This window comes from Lactuca serriola, chromosome 5 (genome assembly GCF_051521515.1).
Source record: "Lactuca serriola cultivar US96UC23 chromosome 5, Lser_US96UC23_V15, whole genome shotgun sequence".
Taxonomy (NCBI): Eukaryota; Viridiplantae; Streptophyta; class Magnoliopsida; order Asterales; family Asteraceae; genus Lactuca; species Lactuca serriola.
The window spans coordinates 58,042,009-58,059,833 of record NC_136412.1 but is presented as its reverse complement, the minus strand read 5'-3'; the positions used below and the strand labels follow the sequence as shown (position 1 = coordinate 58,059,833).

General features: G+C 35.5%; 3 long non-coding RNA genes across 8 annotated transcripts; all 3 read right to left on the bottom strand.

The window, feature by feature from the left end:
- Positions 1 to 8,533: 8,533 nt before the first annotated feature.
- LOC145050069 (uncharacterized) lies at positions 8,534 to 10,480 on the bottom strand. Of its 5 annotated transcripts, XR_013683366.1 has the most exons (7): positions 10,267 to 10,480; positions 10,059 to 10,166; positions 9,924 to 9,965; positions 9,493 to 9,603; positions 9,054 to 9,399; positions 8,865 to 8,950; positions 8,534 to 8,761 (listed from the first exon to the last, which is right to left on the bottom strand). It is a non-coding gene; the product is annotated as an uncharacterized LOC145050069 (long non-coding RNA). The 5 variants fall into 5 exon arrangements; XR_013683364.1 differs by having other exon boundaries at positions 8,865 to 9,399; XR_013683365.1 differs by having other exon boundaries at positions 8,534 to 8,950.
- Positions 10,481 to 10,628: 148 nt separating this feature from the next.
- On the bottom strand, positions 10,629 to 12,570 carry LOC145050068 (uncharacterized). The gene is made up of 4 exons (XR_013683361.1): positions 12,407 to 12,570; positions 11,913 to 12,216; positions 11,050 to 11,765; positions 10,629 to 10,971 (listed from the first exon to the last, which is right to left on the bottom strand). It is a non-coding gene; the product is annotated as an uncharacterized LOC145050068 (long non-coding RNA).
- Positions 12,571 to 12,674: 104 nt separating this feature from the next.
- LOC145050067 (uncharacterized) lies at positions 12,675 to 14,600 on the bottom strand. Of its 2 annotated transcripts, none has more exons than XR_013683360.1 (5): positions 14,416 to 14,600; positions 14,270 to 14,348; positions 13,903 to 14,047; positions 13,443 to 13,533; positions 12,675 to 12,706 (listed from the first exon to the last, which is right to left on the bottom strand). It is a non-coding gene; the product is annotated as an uncharacterized LOC145050067 (long non-coding RNA). The 2 variants fall into 2 exon arrangements; XR_013683359.1 differs by having other exon boundaries at positions 14,437 to 14,600.
- Between the last annotated feature and the right edge of the window lie 3,225 nt (positions 14,601 to 17,825).

Sequence of the window (17,825 nt, the reverse complement as noted above, 5' to 3'; positions counted from 1 at the left end):
ATATATATATATATATATATATATATATATATATATATATATTATTAACTTATAATATTATAAAGTATAAGGGTTGAATTTTAACTTTTAAAATTCTAAGGGCTTAACTTGGAATTAAAGTATTCATGGGAAAACTTTACAAATTCCAAAACTTGAGGGCAAGTTTTGAAACTATTCAAATTATTTCATAACTTATGAGTTTAATGGTTCATTAAAATGAAGACTCTTTATATTTTATGTAACCTCTTATTCTTTAATAACACTTTTAAAGAAGTGACTCTTAAACATCCATAACTAGAGGACAAGCTATGGAGTCATAATACTATTTAATAAAAAAACTCTTCATTTTTTTGTAACCTATGACACTTTTATGAGTTTTAAGATTCATGAATGTGACCTTTTATGTAACTTGAGGACAAGTTACAAAAACACATTTTATGAACTATCTCTAGATTAATTAGGATTGAAAACAACTAAAACACAATTTTTTTTCATTAATCTAAACTAACTCATAATTCAAGGAAACATAAAACTTTTGGTAATCCATAACTTATGGAGTTAAATGCTTGTTTTATGATGAAACTTTTCATGTTCCATAACTTAAGAATAAGTTATGGAATTCTTTAAAACATTAACACCAAATTTTTTTAACTCCATAAAAAACTTTGAATAATTTTTTTTAAAACCTTTTCATATCCATAACTTATGGAGTTTTAAAAAAAAAACACTCTTTAGATCAAACTTTTAAAATTAATAAAATAATCATATCATTTTATCTTTTACTAAATTTGACCTAATTCAACTCATATAGCAAATGATTCAAATTTTACAAATAATTATTTTTGCACAAAAACAAGTAATTATCTTAAAATTTGACAAACGTCATGTTTTTTTTACCTTTTTTTCCAACTTTGAAAATAAAACATTTGCATCAATATAACAGAAAACAACCCATGGCTCTGATACTACTGTTGGGTTTTGAGCATTCTAACACTCCTAAGTGTACATGCAAACCTAAATACTTTGGATCTATGTTTTCTCTATTATACACGCAAATATGAGTATTCCAAGGTATTACCCTATCTAGCATACAATCTTTTGATATGTGGGTAATATAACAAGTTAGAATACATACCTTGTTGATGTAGCTTGTCTTCATGAAGCTTGAGTGCCTAGTGCCCCAAGTGTGACACCTCAAATGTTTCACACGACATCATCAACACTTGGAATAACCATGAGAAGAAGACACTTCATGCTCAAATCGGCTAGCCCTCATATATGTGTCACTAGTGCCAATTTCTTGAGCTAAAGGGGTCCTTATATAGTGTGCACATTAGGGTTACACCATGTAACCCATGACTTTACCCATTCCTTATGCTCCATGGAGTATCCATGGGCCACCACATGGGTTAAACCCAACATAAGGAATCTTGGATCATAAGCCCACGTATATAAGAATGAATGATTTACACAATCAATCCCCATATATTTAATTAGTCTCTTTTGATCACTAAATTAAGTCCAAAGTAATTCTTGATCAATACTAATTAGATAACATGATTTCATATTAATATATTAGAACTTATAATATATTAATATGTCACAAATGTCTTCTTTTCACAAAACGGTCTATCCAAATGTCCTGATGCCATGCAACCCAAATGGACCATGCCGAGTCGGGTCAAGTCTTACCAATTATAGTTATGGACTTAGACACTAATCCAACAGAATGCTCAAAACCCAACACTGTGTTAAATGGTTTTCATATAACAAGTGAGGGTGATACGTTTATTAGTGATAATACACTAATAAATTTGGATGAACCTAACAGCTACAAGGACACCATGGCAGGCCCGGAGTCTATCACCCCCAAACCGGAACGGCGGAAACGTTCTGGGGTGGAGGATGCCATTCTCAGTGTCACAACACATACATCATAGTAATCGAAGTAAAAAACAACCATTGTAGAAATATTAAAGTGTTTACATTATATTTGATTCACAAAAGATTCACTCTAAAAGTAATTAACAAAACAAAGACATGAAGCTACTATGCTCCATCTTCTGAATCCCTGTGCGTGTACATGTCTACTAGTTTCTTGAGAATACAAGTTATTTTGAAAGAGTAGATCAACATTTAAGCTGGTGAGTTCATAAGTAATTTTGTTATAAAAAGTATACCCTAAGTTCTTTTAGAATAGTTTGCCTGTTCCTCCAGAAAATCCTATATTTTCTGATATGATAACCTGATAAGTAAAACTGACTCTACAATTCCTTCTATGAGTACATAATGATTACAAGTTTTATACAATTCAGATCAAAAAGGCAATCGATTGTGTGAATCTGCCCTAAGTCCACAACCAAACATGGAACAGGAAATGAGGTGGAAGTCACACATTCTATTGTTTGTTAGATCTTCATTGTAGATAACTGTAGCGTATTTACTAGGTGCTTACGGAGTTGACTGTAATAGTTCTTTTATATTTGATGAAAACATTCCTTAAGAAAATCATATATTTCCTTTAGTAAAATGGCAACCACAATAGATCCTTCTATAATCACTTAGTTTATACTAGCTATATATAATCTATTATCGAACGGACAATTAAATGTGTGTATCTGCCCTAAGCCCACAACCAAACAAGGAACAGGAAATAAGGTGGAAGTCACACATTCCACTGCCTATTGAATATTAATTATATATAACCATGATGTATAAACTAAAGAATTATAGGATTAACCATTTAAGGTCCTTTATGTTAAACAAGTTTAATAATACGAATTAAACCTCTTATAAATAAGTTTCTAGTTTCACTAACTCTATTGTGAAACATTGATTTTGGTAATAAATGTTATTGTTTTCAGAAAGTTCTACCGAAAACGGTTTGTCTTAAAAGAATGATGTTTACCATAGAAAATCCTATATTTTCTATAAAACTGACCGGTTGTCTATGTTTTTCCAAGATTGAAAAGCACAAGTAAAATCCATATACTTACTTCAATAATATCTAGTTTTGTTGATATGTTAAACTGAATAAAGATTTGTTTATCCGGAAATCCTAATACAGCGATACTACCCTCCTATGATCACTTAATACATACGAGTTATATATAACCAAGATCGAACCGACAGTTGAATGGGTGGGTCTTCCCCAAGCCCACAACCAAACAAGGAACAAAAAGTGAGGCGGAAATCACACACTCCACTTTCTATCGGATATCAGTTTTATCTAACCCTATGGTATATACTGAGTAATCACATAGTTAATATCCCCTGAGACTTTTCATGAAAAGTGTATTACTACGTAAATATATCGTTTTTATCTATTTTGATTTTTACGACCACACTAATTTGACTAGTATAAAACACGACGTATTGTAGACGTTGAAAAGAATATGACATTTGTCACCCGCAGACCTGTTGGTCCCACTGTAGCTAACAACAAGGTGTAGGATTGTCAGTCACGTATAGATCTATACACAAACTCACGCTCTCCCTCCAGGAGACTCTGGTCATAAGGGTAGACTTTCACTGGTACTTAAGTAAGTACCGAAGACGTGTCTCACAAGCTAGATTAATGACTTTACAAGTAATAATGCGGAAAACCCTTTTTATAATTATCATATAAGTTTATAAAAAGATCCTTTTTTCCTTAAACTAAACTTATTAAAGTTTATAAGTTCATTTCCATGTTCAATTCAAAGTTTCATGTTCTAAATGTAGTTCAATGGTACAAATTCATAATAAGCAATTTATATTTTAAAACACAAAATATCTTGTGTTATACTTGTATTCCCGCCTAAAAACATTTAAAAAGTTGGAAACCGATATGGGGGTATGAACTCACCTTATGTGGTGATTTAATTTAAGATCGATATAGGATGATATCATCCACGAACGAAGTCCCGAAACACAAATGAGTCCTATTTAGCCTATTATTACACATATATGTATATAGTTAGTGAATATAACTACAAAGGTGCTTAGGAAATGACCAAGGATGCAAGAATAACTCACCAAAAGAGTGTTTGAAGGAAGTTAGGAGGCTGAAATAGTGTTCATGACCCTAAGGAGGGTTCACGGACTAAGAACACATGAGTGTTCACGGCCCATGTTGAAGTGTTCACGGCCCATGAGTAGTTCACGGCCCAAGAACATGAAGAACACTTGAAGATTTTGTGGTTTAGCAAGTGCTTGAAGGCCCTTTGTTGTATTCCAAGAAGATACAAAAGAAAAGGGGTGTTTAAGGGAAGAAAAGAATGTTTCTTGAGGATGATACTTGAGAGAGAATGGGAGGATCACGGATAGAAGAAGAGAAATGAATGAAAAATGAATCCATCTCATATATATATAGCGAGGTGTTTGTGGCCTAGGAGTTCACGGCCGTGAACCGAGGGTTCATGGTCTGAAGCTTGATCACGGTTCGAAGAGGTTCACATCTCCGAAGGGGTTTGCAGCTCGGTGTTCACAACTTCGGAGGCTCATGGCTACGAGGTTTTTGTGGTCCATGCGAGGGTTCTCAATTCCCAAGGCTTTTCTCTCCAAACTAAAATACCCTTAGTTACAAGGCTTCTGTACTTAAAATCCAAAAATCCATCTATTTTAAGATAATGGAAGGGATAAATTTGACCAAAGTTGACTTTTATAATAATAAAATTTTTGGGTTGTGATATCATCCCCCCGTTAGATGGAATTTCGCCTAGAAATTAGCTTTCTCATCAGGACTCCTAAGGTCGTGCTCCCCTGAATGGTAGAATATCCACTCGTAGACCTGGGCAACTTTGCCCTGAAGTTTATGGTAGGATTCATACCTGATTCATCTATCATCACCTCGTGTATACAAGTTGTATATAATTAAGATTAGTAAGACGGTCAGATATGTGACTCTGCCCTATGTCCACAACCAAACAAGTAACATGAGATAGGGCGGAAACACACATTCACAAAATCTTAATTATATAATACTCTTGCGTATACACTCAATAGTGATAGGTTAACCATATTCGTCCTTAGCATCTGTGCTCAAACTTGACCTATTAGACAAGTGGTAGTTTCTGGAAGGTTTGTTGCGTATACATCGGAAAGGTTTCAGAGGGCAAGGTACTCATTGCATGAGTACTTCGGGGTCGAGAATATGAGGAAGATGATTTTGAGGTCTGTGACGGGTTGTCGTTATGAGTAACGAGGGTTTCATTAGTCAGTCGGTTACGATGAAAAGTTTTTAAAGCACATGAAATTGGTATGGTGAGGACCAAGCCAATCCATGATGAATGACAACGTTGGGACTCCTTATAGAGACAAATGTTAGGCCAATTTGAAAGACACGTCTGATATAACGATGGTGTATCCCGAGTGTACTCGACAATGTATTCTATGTAGGCTTTCTTGTGTTTTCTCGGTATAATCACTGCCACGAAACGTACCGCAATAAGCGAGTACTAGCAGTCAAAGTGATTTGATAACTAGTGTCAATACTTTTTATTATGATCCTTCTCGGTACCTCTATGATCTCTTGGCATATACAAGTTATGTATAATTAAGATGAATAAGATGGTCGACTGAGTGACTCTGCCCTAAATACACAACCAGACAAGGAACAGGAAGTAAGACGGAATCACTCACTCTAAGTATGCAAAATCTTAGCTATGCATAACCCTGATGTACGTACTAAGCCATCATAGCTCACCTGTGCGGATCTTTAGTTCTCTTATGAATGTTGTGACTTGTTCGGACGAATTAATAATTAATAATTACTTTTAAATTTTCCCCAAGATTTAATATTAATTTAAATTTAAATCTTTAAAGCAATTTTATTTAGAAGACGTACCACTGTTCGCTGGTGGATCCGGGGCAGTCTCACCTGCGGTGATTATTGGTATTTTCCCTTCCCCGCTCAAGTTCTTCGTTATTGGGTACTCCCTCTTATAGTGCCTAATCTCACCACAACCATAGCAGGCCTGGTTTACTTCTACTCTGAGGACTTGGGAGATTGGTTGTGCCGGCGCCCTGCAGAAACGAGCAGTTTGCCCCTTCCTGCGGCAATTCATGCACTACCTTTCCTGGCATACTCCGGTGTGGTGGTAGTTACACTTACCACACTTAGGGAGAGTTCCAGCATATCAGCTGATAGACACTGGGGTGGCAGGTGTTGTTGCAGCATGTACAATAACCACTTGTTGCTCTTGCGGGGTTCCTGTGTTGTTCTCTCCTTCCTCTTGTTCCCTGACGTTCATTTATAGTCCCCTCCATTTGCTGGCTCAGGAACGGGGGCCACCATGCCATGGCGAATTCCATGGTCAATGAGTCTCTGGGCCATGCTTTTGGCGCTATCGAAGATAGTTGGGTTAAAAGACAATACATCCCTTTGAATCTAAGGAGACAACCCCCAAATGTACCTTTCTATCTTCTTACTCTCAGGGGTAACCATCCCAGGGCATAGTGCTGCCAAGTCACTAAACCTATCAGTGTAAGATACTATATCTGAGCCAGCCATGGTATGATCCCATAGCTCTTGCTCCAGCTTTTGAATTTCGCCTCTTGGGCAATATTCTTCTCTCGTCATCTCTTTCAAGTTTTCCCAACCCATCGAGTTAGCCACTGCTAGGGCCAATGACTTAACATGGCCATTCCACCATGTTAGGGCTCTATCAGAGAAAGTGCAGGCAACAAAATTCACTTTGCTCCCTTCTGGGCACAGAAAGATTTTGAAAACTGAATCTGTTTTCTCGAACCACTGCATTAGAGCGATGACTCCCCCAATTCCATTAAAGGACTTGGGTTTGCAGTTCATGAAGTCCTTGTACGAACACTCCTGTGGGTGTCCATGGGTAACTCCGGGGTTAGTTAGGTAGGTACCGCTACCAGATCCCCTGGTACCGCTTTCGCGAATTTGAGCTATAGCAGTTGTTGCTGTGGCGGTTACCGCTGCTTGGAAAGCAGTAGGATCGTATTTTGGTGGTGAAGGAGGTGGTGGATTTTCTATTGTGTTATTAACTACGCGCCTTTTAGGTCTACCACGAGGCATCTTTTTGCTATAATGGATACCAAATGAAACGGTGATAAGTCTATAACAGTGGTTATAAGCCGAATGCTGAATAACTAAGTTATCCTAGTTCTAAGTGTATCTAATCCTGACTTTCATAAGGTTCTGAAAAACAATTCATAATGGAAGTCTATATAACATAAACTTTATGAAATTGTGGTGGCTACCCTCGAATGAATTTCTGTGAATGGCATAGCTATTACGAAAATGAAATAATCCTAACACATAGTGTGAGTAGTGTATTCACTAACTTACTAGGTCATTTTAGTTTATTATTTATTAGTGTGACGCATAAGACGTTTGGTTTCTTCAGCTAATCCCTTCTTGAAATCCTCCTCATGATTCTCTTCTGGTTCCTCCTTGACTGCTCTGTTGACTGCTTATGATGGAGTAGTTACATCTATCTAGGTTTGTCGTGCGAGAATGGGAGTGTCTAAAGAATCTATGAGATTAAGTGAAACATTATGGGGTGATCCTTACCGGGTTTTCCTATAATTACGCAGTGTATACAAGTTGTATATAATTTAAGATTAAATATACCTTCGAATAAGTGACCCTACTCTAAAACCACAACCAAACAAGGAACAGGAAGTAGAGCATAAATCAGAAATTCTAAGTCTATAAGATCTGAATTATATAAAACCTTGGGAGTATACACTCCGGAATTATAGACCTACCAGTAAGGGTCTTTTAAATTTTCACATATGTTATTTATAGTGCCTAAAATACTCCTATAGTATTTTAATGGTATTAACATGGTAAGTTTTAAATTTGTTATTATCTTATAGTATCATAAAATACTCTTATACTATTTTAACTTTATGTTATGTTCTAGAAATCCGTTGTGTAAAGAGTTAGGTAAGTTTTAAGTCTGTTGCAACACCACATCACTCCCAAACACATGTTGGTCATATCTCAAATAAATATAGTTGATCAGGCTATATTGATCCCATATATGATTACATAACTATCCAGGTTTGACCGCAGTGTCAAACCTTCACTACTAGAAAAACAGCCTTTTACGATGCTCATTGCACGTCGTAAAAGGCTCAGACGATGTGCAAATGCGTGTCAAGGAAGGCCCTGTCATAAAGAGAGACGACGCGCATTTACAACGCTCATTTACGACGCGCTATTACGACGCTCGTTTATGACACGCAATGCGTATCAAGGAAGGCCCTGTCATAAAGGAAGACGACACGTATTCGTGTGTCGTAACCTTACGACGCGCGTGTTAATGACACGCAATGCGTATCAAAAAAGCCCCTGTCAAGAAATGCCATGTCATAAATGAAGATGACACACATTTTTGCGTATCATAATTTTAAATGTTTAAAAAAATATTATTTATAGATTTACTTATTTTCAAATTAAATTTGTATTTAATGTTTAATAATAGAAAATAAAATATCATAGACAAAAAATAGAATCCATTGCATAAATTTAATATCATACAATTCTATTTCTTACAATATATAAATTTTCATCTAATCTACTATGTATATCAAATTCCAACTAAGTAAAGTTGCATCTTGCCTTTCATAATTCTTTACGACTAATGCTCCAAACAGCTGATTATATGGATAAGCAATTGTACATTGGCCCATCTCACTCAATAATGACTTAGCCAAATTCAACTCCAAGTCTTTATTGCATCTTGCTGATAATGCTGCAAGATTTAAATCAAGTGGCTTCATACCTTTCTTCCATCAACTTTACCTGATGCACAAAATACACAGAAACAAAAAAAGCAGTGTAGAGGAAGGGGTAATTTGGGAAAATGTGAGGGGTATAATATAATAAGAATGCAAACACTTAATACCACTTTCATGCCATCACTGAAACATGTTGTGCATTACATAAAGGCCCTACACCAACACAAGGCTTGGGTTTGATTATGATCCTCAGCTATTAAACCAAATACAAAAAGCATGTCTAAAGAATAAAACTAGATGTAGATGAAACTTTAAAAGAGGTTGATCCATCACATTACATAAAGGCCCTCCACTACCTTAAGGAACATTTGTAGAAAAAGTACTTCTTCAGGGCTAAGGTTGCCTACATAAACGGTGTGTGAACCTTCAATTTTCACAACTATATAGTTTTTAAACAAGAAGAAAAAGTGTATATATACAAAAAATAGGAGATACTTATCTTCTTTGGTGTCATTTCTCTTCGACAAAATCTACACTAAAAGAAATGTGTCCATGTATGTTGATGTCAAAATTTCTATAAGGGCAAAATGGTCATAATAATTCAGAACAATCCTGAAGAGTATTAGGTCCCTGGCTATCTTTTTAGCTGCCCAACCTTGAAGCAATTTGGTATACTAAGGGTAAAAACTTGCAAGACCGCACCTGAAAATACAAGTGAGAAGTTTTAGTTATAAATCTTAGATCTTTTCCTCATCTGATGATGAAGACGTTAATAGGATTATGATTTATCTTTACCTTTTCCAAATTACTTTTTTGATCAGTTTGTTGGAGACTAATTTGCGTATGCGCTTTCTCAATGTTTGAAGGTGATTGCTTGTATTGGGGAGACTCTTCAAGAGCGGGAAGCTGGAACAACGATGAAAGTTGTTGTTGCACAAACTAAGGCAATTGCAGGTGATTTGGAAATGAATATATGTTTTATTTTTCATTTTTAAATTGTTTAATCATTTTTTTACAATGTGAAAGTAACAAACATCTATCATTTTCATGAATTTTTTTTAATTTGCAGATAAGATAAAAAATTGGGATAATGTTTGGGCTATTGGAACCGGAAAGGTTGCTACCCCGGCTCAGGCTCAAGAAGTAAGTAGAAGGGTATTAGAACCGGAAAGGTTGCATTGTATTCTAACAGATCAGATCAACAAGTTTGAAACACAAACACTAACCTCTATATCAAGCTTCGGATACTTTTCTCTCAATGTGCGCACCTAAAACCAAATTCAGGGAAAATACAAAAATTCAACATCAATTCTTCTTCAAATTCACTGCTTATGGTTGTCATTTTAAAAAACATAAGATACGTTTTCAATAAGCTCCATTGCCAGATCCTTTGCTGATTCTCCATCAGACTAATATACAGAACCAATCAGATTGCTAAACTTGTCAACGCCCTCCAAAACAATCCGGACCTGTTCTATAATAGACATAGAAATAATCAAATCCAATGTATTTTATGTCAACTTAATAAGGGGAAATTGCAAGAAATAGAGAAAATAAGATATTACTTACATCTCTGTTTAGAACATGGATCTCGGTAAAATGTTTAGCTTCCCTCCGAAAAGGATCAGGGGACACTTCATTGAAGCCTGATGATGCTATGATTCTTTGGGCTGATGTTAAGGGCCCACATGACACTGAATTATTATTTTCTCCATTTGTCTCTTCGGATGAGACCTCATTTGGTATTGTAGGTTCTCGTGTTGTGCTTCTCCCCATTGATTATACCTAGTAAACAATTAGATAAATTAGAATTAAATATATAATTAAATTGATTAATAATGAAAATATGTAATTTTATAAAATAAACTTTAATTAAATACATATATATTGTTAAATAGATATTTATCATTTAAAAAATATTTGCAGAAAAGGATGCATGTGGTACGTGGATTCTAGCAACAAATACTTGGACAAACTGAAACTCTGGAAGCAGATAAACAAGAAGTGAACTTCCATCACCAACTTGTTCTACAATGGCTTCCATGGGTTTGCCTTTGTTTGAAGCTAAGAGGCCCATGGCATCAAGATTGCTAGGATCACCAACAGATGGAGGAAGAACCTCACATTGCCCATGAATCAACCCAGGCAATATATAAGTACTTCAGTCATATTAAAGTAAGCTTTTGGATCTTCTTTAATGGTGGGCTAACTTCAATCATGTGTATGTTTAGGGATTTTGTGAACTTCTAAAACTCAGCAACTGATATTGGGTCACTGTAAGATAAACAACCAAAACTTGTTATAAAGATGAAAATAAAGCCAAAAGAAAGTGAAGAAATCAAACCAACTAACCAACAACATCCTAAAAACTGAATGCTCCCCGAGTTCAAGAAAAGTGCCCAAATTGACTCCTATGGTCACAAAGAACTTCGGTATAGATATAAGAGTTCTGATAGTTGGGTAAATTGTACATCACAAAAGAAGAAATATAAATCAATGAATTGTGTTACTAATGTACGAACATCTAAATAGAACACATAAACAAGCTATGATTCGATTACTTGCATTCTACACTGAGGTTTATGGGTTTCCATTTCAAAACCATTAGTTAAGAGAGAAGTCATGCTTAGATCTTGATGAATTAGTTAAGAGAGAAGTCATTGTGTAAGGATTCCAAGAGCTTCTAACATCGATTCATCAAGCTCTGCAAATTCAGAAAATATAATGAGGAAAAATTCATCAAGAAGCATGTAACAAGATGACAAAAACCATGTTACCCTTGATTCTAACAACCAATTTAAACAATGGTCAAAAATAACAAGGGCAAATAGGTCAAAAATAAACAGCCCCTTAGAGCTATTTGTATAATAGGTCAGTGCATACCTTCTGTAGAAGGAAGCCATAGTGTACAAGGGCAACAATAGTTGATCCTCCACAAAACATGCACTTTCAACCAAACTTGGACAGTATCAAAATAACACCACCTAACTTTTCGAACCTTGAATCAGAAAAAAACTGGTAGTTGCCAACTTCTTTATTAAGCTATCCAATTTTGCAATCAAACCAACCTGTATTCAGCACAAGAAAAAAACCGCTAAATGCACAATATATATATATATATATATATATATATATATATATATATATATATATATATATATATATATATATATATATATTGTTTTAAGCTTAAAGTTATAAGTTAGGGCACTAACATTGGGAGTATAGTATGTTGCCCATTTATTGTTCCCCGTCATAATCTTCACCTGTTCACCATATTTATTGTTGGATACCACTGACACAACACCTTTATGAATCGATATAAGTGATAGAAATATATAAAAATTAGCACCTAAATTTCATGTAAAAGAAATGTTACTTCGAAAAAGAGCCAAACCAACCAAATGTTACGAGGGCCAGGTAGTCATCACCAACAGGTTTGCGGAAAATGGGAAGGCGATGCTCAAGTTCATGAGGATTTTCACCTCCTTAGTCCTTACTGCAGCCTTCTGTAATTATCTAAAAAGAAAACATACATAGCTTGAGACTTGAGTTCTCCATGAACAAGGTTTCACTTAGGCATAATTGGCATGTCATTTTACCACACAAAGACTCGTTGAGCTTGAATTATTATACACAAAAGACACTTAAATCAATTATCTATACAATATAGGGATAAAGATAACAAAATAGAGAATACAATACATACCTTTCATAAAATTAGCTTGAGTTCAATCCATCAATGAAAGTTTTGCTATCTTTGTCAACAAAGGCTGTAATTTTGACGCTAAATCCAAAGGAAGAAATTCATTTTCTAGAAGATGATACAGATCCTTCACTTCTTGAGGTACAAATATCATCACCCCTTTAGAAACCTGAAAAGCAAAATCATGTTTCATACAAGAGGAAAGTACAATGTTGTTTCTTGCATTCAACTCTTAAAAAAATTATAGAATTAGTAAAATAAACTTTATCTTACCAGACCTACCATAAGAGATGACCTGGAGAGCTGCAGGAAAATGAAGCAAATTTATATTAATGAGATAAGTAAACGAAAGTATAAAATTCCAGTTGAAAGGTTTTGTGTAAAACCACTTCTCTTGTCTGGAGCTTTGCATCGATATTAAAGCAAATAAGATGATACATTCTCAAATTGCGTTCTTTGTCATGCTCAATTTCCAAATGAGAAGCGGTTTTTCAGGTGATCATATGGAGGAACTGAAAGTGCAGCCATAAAAATTGCATTTTAAGCCACTAACATTTTCTTTTAAGATGTCTGAAAAAACAAAAGTAATCCTTTTAAGTAAGAGAGGATGTCAATAGTAAGTTGCCGTACTTGATTTAAAATAGTCGTACTTGAATGCAATGGTGATCCATATTAGAATGGATGGATTTTCAAATGATAAAAAATCTTTGTACTTGATTCAACTTAGTCGTATTTGATTAAGTTTTTAGCCGTATTAGATTTCAAACTCACATTTTCTATCTCTGTATTAGATTAGCATTTTTCCAGTAGTGATATTACAGTTTCTTGCCATTTTTTTTAATATAAAAATCTGATTGTTTTGTAGCTAAGTAATCAAAAACACCATAATCAATCACTTTTACCCAAATGCTCAGAAGTCAAAATTGATTTAATGTTACGAACAGTTGCAAAAGCACGATTAAATGGACATCACACATTAATTCTAAAGGAAGATTGTTAGATTGGATAAGCAATTAAGATTGTTAGATTGGATGTTCACCTTTGGCTAGAGGAAACCCAATAACAAGCATGAGTGCCATCATCATCAGACACAGGAACCTCTGAATATTTGCTCACGTCTCTCCATAAACCTAAAACAAACCAGTAACAAGCATGAGTGCCATTAGAATCAATAGCAAATATTGATAATAGGATTGAAAAAACACATATAGTCTTCAAGATTATTAGATGCTTCTACCAGCTCTAACTCTCCATCCTCATAACAAAGAGACTCAGGCTCTAGACTCAAACTATTCTTTTTGACCTAAACAAATATCCAAATTTTCTAAATGTCAATAAATTCAATCATAAAGAAGAATATGGTAATAGTTGTAGATCAAAAATAGGAAAGCATACAAGGATTCCTTCAAGATCCTGAGCAGAGTATGCATTCAAAAGCAAGAATATACAAACCATAATTTAGATATGCTTCAAGGTGAAGAGTAGTTTGAATCACCGACCTCTCAGAAGTCCCCTGCTGCTGCTATTCTCTGTTCTGATAAGTTGGCATGGGGATGGGGGGAGGTCCGCCTATGGAACCACCATAAACAAAGCCAGGCAATACCATTTTCTTTGTCCCCTAATTTCCAGAATTATTGAATGAAGCTGAAGCAGCATCACAGTGACAAAGTAGGGCAGAAGAGGTAGAAGAACGATTGTAAAACCAAAAGGATCAATATTAAAGACCTAAAAAATCTAAAATTGAGTTCTAAAATAGATATGATTTCAAAAGACAGAAGAAAATGGATGTGCTAAGGGTTGTAGGTGTTGAGAAGCACTTCGAAACAAAAAAAAAACAAAAATACCTTAAATCTATAATTGTCTTACCCAGGTGTAAGAAGTCGGAGGGGTGAATCGGCGGACCGATGTCACCCTTCTTCGCATCATCATCACACCATGAGCAGCCCTAAAAAACCAAAAAAAAAATACTAAATTAGCAGACTAAGAAAGAATAACCTCAAAAAATGTTGTACCTGGGATTCAAAAACACAAACCCAATGTTTCGTTCTTTAATCTTGTGGTATAATGGGGCTTTATTGGTGGCGGTGATGAACCAGAGAGAAGACGAGGGGTGGTGGGTGCCTAGGTTGTTGTCGAACAGTAGGGGGTAGAGAGAGAGATAGAGAAAGAGAGAGAGAGAGAGAGAGAGAGAGAGAGAGAGAGACTTGTAGTTGGTCGTGTATTACCTGCATCAAATTGAAATTAATGGAATGTTGATTTTATAAGATGAATTTGAAATCACAATATGTATATGGATGTCCATAAATTTGATTTTATAAGATGACTTTGAAATCACATTTACATGACACACATTTTATGAAAGGCTCCCTCCGCATTTTTTTTCCTTTTCTAACACTACTTTTAGGGCGCGCACAAATGCGTGCCCTCTATCCTTCATATTTTGCAAAACTAACATTATCTTTTAGGGAACTTACAAATGTGCATCGTCTATCAGCAAGTGTCATTGTTTGCACGTTATTAAAGGGTTGTTTTCTTGTAGTGCTTTAAATACTTCTGTTTTGTTCTTCCTGTGATACTTGTTTTAGTATTTATATATATGCACGTATGTATACTTTTATAAAACTATTGTTATATTTTAAAAATATACTTTTATTCAGAGCACTTCGGCCCCATTGTATTTATAGTTGTATATCTTTTATAGGTTGATATACTTAGTTCACTATAAACAATGCTCTGATACCAATTTGTCACACCCCCAAACCAAAATGGCAGAAACGTTCGAGGGTGGAGGACGTCATGCTCAGTATCACAACACATGCATCATAGTAATCAAAGTACCAAACAACCATTGTATAAATACTAAAGTGTTTACACTATATTTGATTCGCAAAAGATTCACTCCAAAAGTAATTGACAAAACAAATACATGAAGCTACTATGCTCCATCTTTTGAATCCCTGTGCGTGTACCTGTCTACTAGTTTCCTGAGAATACAAGTTATTTTGAAAGAGTAGATCAACATTTAAGCTGGTGAGCTCATAATTAATTTTGTTATAAAAAGTATACCCTAAGTTCTTTTAGAAAAGTTCTCATGTTCCTCCAGAAAATCCTATATTGTCTGATATGATAACATGATAAGTAAAACTGACTCTACAATTCCATCTATGAGTACTTAATGATTACAAGTTATATACAATCCAGATCAAACAGACACTCGATTGTGTAAATCTGCCCTAAGTCCACAACCAAACAAGGAACAGGAAATGAGGCGGAAGTCACACCTTCCATTGTTTGTTAGATCTTCATTGTATATAACCCTGGCGTATTCACTAGGTGTTTACGGAGTTAACTGTAATAGTTCTTTTATATTTGATGAAAACATTCCTTAAGAAAATCATATATTTCCTTTAGTAAAATGGAAACCACAATAGTTCCTTCTATAATCACTTAGTTTATACTAGCTATATATAAATAAGTTTCTAGTTTCACTAACTCTATTTTGAAACATTGTTTTCGGTAATAAATGTTATTGTTTTCAGAAAGTTCTATCGAAAATTGTTTGTCTTTAAAGAATGATGTTTACCAAAGAAAATCCTATATTTTCTATAAAACTGACTGGTTGTCTATGTTGTTCCAAGATTGAAAAGAACAAGTAAAATCCATATACTTACTTCAATGATATCAAGTTGTAACAGAGTCTGCGAAATGGAAAGAGGCAATGGACAGCGAGGTTTAGTCCATGTATGACAACCAAGTTTGGAATTTAGTTGACAATATGCCAGGTCGTAAGACAGTCGGGTGCAAATGGATATTCAAGAAGAAGACCGACATGGATGGGATGGTACACACTTATAAGGCGCGATTGGCTGCGAAGGGCTTTACCCAAACTTCCGGAGTTGACTATGATGAGACCTTCTCACCAGTTGCGAAGATAAATTCTATTAGGGTGATGCTAGCAATTGCTGCATTTCATGATTATGAAATATGGTAGATGGATGTCAAAACCGCTTTCCTTAATGGTAAGTTGGGTGAGGATGTTTACCTGCGTCAGCCAGAGGGTTTTTTCAATTCAAAGCATCCTAATAAAGTTTGTAAGCTTGAGAAATATATTTATGGATTGAAACAAGCGTCTCGCAGATGGAATCTTTGTTTCGATGAGAAAGTCAAAGAGTTTGGTTTTCTGTGAAGCGAGGATGAGTCATGTGTATATGTCAAAGCCAGTGGGAGTATAGTTAGCTTCCTCGTATTGTATATCGATGACATACTTCTCATAGGAAATGACATCCTGACCCTGCAGAAAGTTAAATCTTGGCTTCGGAAGTGTTTCGCTATGAAGGACCTCAGAGAGGCTGCCTATATTCTGGGAGTAAGGATAGTGAGAAATAGAAGTAAAAGACTAATATGACTTAGTCAGAATACTTACTTGGACAAGGTGCTAAGACGTTTTACTATGGAGAATTCCAAGAAAGGGGAGTTATCGATCCAAAGCAATGCCAAGTTGATTAAGACTCAAAGCCCAAGCACCGAAGTCAAGATAGCAGAGATGAGCTGAGTACCTTACGCTTACGCAGTTGGCTCGATCATGTATGTTATGACTTGTACTCACCCTGATGTGGCCTTCGCTTTGAGCATGCTCAGCAGATATCAAAGGAACCCTGGCATAGCACATTGGACCGTAGTCAAGAATATTCTTAAGTACCTTCGGAGGACCAAGGAATGGTTTCTTGTCCTCGGTGGGAGTGATGACTTAAGGGTGTGAGGGTATAGTGATGCCAATTTTTAGACCAACCGAGACAACTTCCGCTCTCAGTCGGGTTGGGTCTTTACCCTGAATGGAGGAGCAGTGACTTGGAAAAGTTCCAAGCAAGAGATCGTAGCTGATTCAACGTGCGAATCGGAGTACATAGCAGCGAGGGAAGCATCAGAGGAGGTGATATGGTTGAAGAACTTCATCAAAGAACTTGGAGTTGTGCCAGCCATAAAGGAGCCTATGGATATTTTCTGCGATAATGAAGGAGCAGTTGCCTTGACCAAGGAACCGAGGGATCATGGCAAATCCTGACATATCGACAGGAAATATCATTTTATTAGACATCGGGTAGAAGAGGGACTCCTTGTGGTAAATAGGGTATTGTTAGAGGATAACCTAGCAGATCCCCTCACGAAGGGACTGAGTAGGGGTAAACACTTGCATCTCGCTATGAGCGTTGGGTTGAAGGAAGATATTAGTTTAGATTAGATATTTTTGAAACGTGTAATAGATAAATTGTAATTAATATTTGATTATTAAATAAAGGAGTATTATTTATAAGTAAAGTTACTGTCTTGTGTTAATTATTTACCTATTCCTTCATTTTGCATGTTTTGACTTCCTGAATAATAAGATTATTCGAACAGTCCACAGTCGCTCATACTTTGGAAG